Raw genomic sequence first — 1,844 nt, 5'->3', positions numbered from 1 at the left:
AAAGTTCAGAGCCCAGATACCCAATGTTTCAAGAGGTCAAACAAAGCAATAAAGTTCTATACAATAATTTGAACAGAAATCCACCCTATTCATCAATTTTTTCAATATGAATGGCTAGGCTCGGCGCCAGCCACATACATCTAAGCCAGCAGGTTCAAATCCAGCCCCCATCGGCCAAATAACAATGATGATTGCATTGTTGTGGCAGGCACCTGTGGTCCCAGCTACTTGGGAGGCTGAGGCAAGAGAATCACCTAAGTCCAGGAGTTGGAGGTTGCTGTAAGCTGTGATGTCACAGCACTCTACTGAGGACAATAAAGTGAGACTCTGTTTGTTTAACAAACAAACATACAAGCCACTGGTCTGGCTTGGTTTCCTGGGAGGTGAGCTCAGCATACCCCATTTCCCTTCAGCCAAGCCTAGATGAGAGAGGCCAGGCATCCTCCCTGTGCAAGAGGCATTCAAATAAGGGGTCTCACCTGGGCTATCCAAGCCTCACATTAAAGAAAAAAAAAAAAAAAAAAAAAAGCCAAGTATTTGCTGTCTCCAGAAAACACATATAACCCAGAAGGACTCATTCAGACTCAAACTGAAGGGATGGAAAACAATACTCCATGCAAATGGGAACCAGAAGAAGAAAGCTGGTACAGCCATTCTCGTATCAGATAACATGGACTTCAACAAAAGTAAAGATGGGGCAGCACATGTGGCTCAGTGGGTAGGGCGCCAGCCCCATATACCCAGGGTGGTGGGTTCAAACCCAGCCCAGCCAAACTACAACAATAACAAAAAAATAGCCGGGCATTGTGGCAAGTGCCTGTACTCCCAGCTATTAGGGAAGCTAAGGCATGAGAATTGGTTGAGCCCAAGAGTTTGAAGCTGCTATGAGCTGCAACACCACAGCACTCTACTAAGGGTGACACAGTAAGACTCTGTCTCAATAAAAATAAATAAGGCTTGGCACCCATAGTTTAGTGAGTAGGGAGCCTGCCACACAATCACCGAGGCTGTCAGGTTTGAGCCTGGCCCGGGCCAGCTAAACAACAATTGCAACATATAAAAGCCGAGCATTGTGGCAGGCACCTGTAGTCCCAGCTACTTGGGAGGCTGAAGCAACAGAATCACTTAAGCCCAAGAGTGAGGTTGTTGTGAGCTGTGACACCACAGTGTTATGCCCCAACTCCATCTTGCTGAGGGCTTTCAACACTCCCCATTTAAGACAGGGTGCTCAGCTGAAAGAGTTCAGTAATAATTGCAAAACCCCAGCTTCCTCTTGTAAGGACTCCTCTTACTATGTGTTGGCTCTTATGAAATTCCACTTCCATTAAGGATCCCCCTCTCCTACTGAAAGCCTTTTATAAAAGGTATCCACCGTGGCTTCTAGGGGTCAAAAGACTTTGAGGCATGAGCCCACTCTCCGCCCCACCAACTCTTAAGGACCCTTGCCTAATTTGGACTCAGTGTGCTGCCATTTCTCTATTTCCTCCCCTTAGTATAACAACACACTCTACCGAGGGCAACATAATAGGACTCTGTCTCAAAAATAAATAAATAAAAGATAAAATACCTAGATGGTGCCTGCAGTTCAGTGAGTAGGGCACCAGCCCCATTTACCAAGGGTGGCGGGTTCAAACTTGGCCCTGGTCAAACTGCAACAAAATATAGCCGGGTGTTGCGTATGCCTATAGTCCCAGATACTCGGGAGGCTGAGGCAAGAGTATCACCTAAGCTCAGGAGTTAGAGGTTGCTGTGTGCTGTGACACCACTGCACTCTACTGAGGGTGATAAAGTGAGACTATCTCTTTAAAAAAAAAAAAAAAGTGAGGGGGTGGCAGGTTCAAACC

At 46.5% G+C, this 1,844-nt stretch overlaps 1 non-coding gene across 1 annotated transcript; it reads left to right on the top strand.

The window, feature by feature from the left end:
- The first annotated feature begins 364 nt into the window (after window positions 1-364).
- On the top strand, window positions 365-503 carry LOC111726636. The gene has a single exon (XR_002774370.1).
- Window positions 504-1,844: the final 1,341 nt, after the last annotated feature.

Source organism: Otolemur garnettii, unplaced genomic scaffold (assembly GCF_000181295.1).
Source record: "Otolemur garnettii isolate 467f Iridium unplaced genomic scaffold, OtoGar3 scaffold00073, whole genome shotgun sequence".
Lineage (NCBI taxonomy): Eukaryota > Metazoa > Chordata > Mammalia > Primates > Galagidae > Otolemur > Otolemur garnettii.
This window is presented reverse-complemented; position numbering and strand designations above follow the sequence as displayed.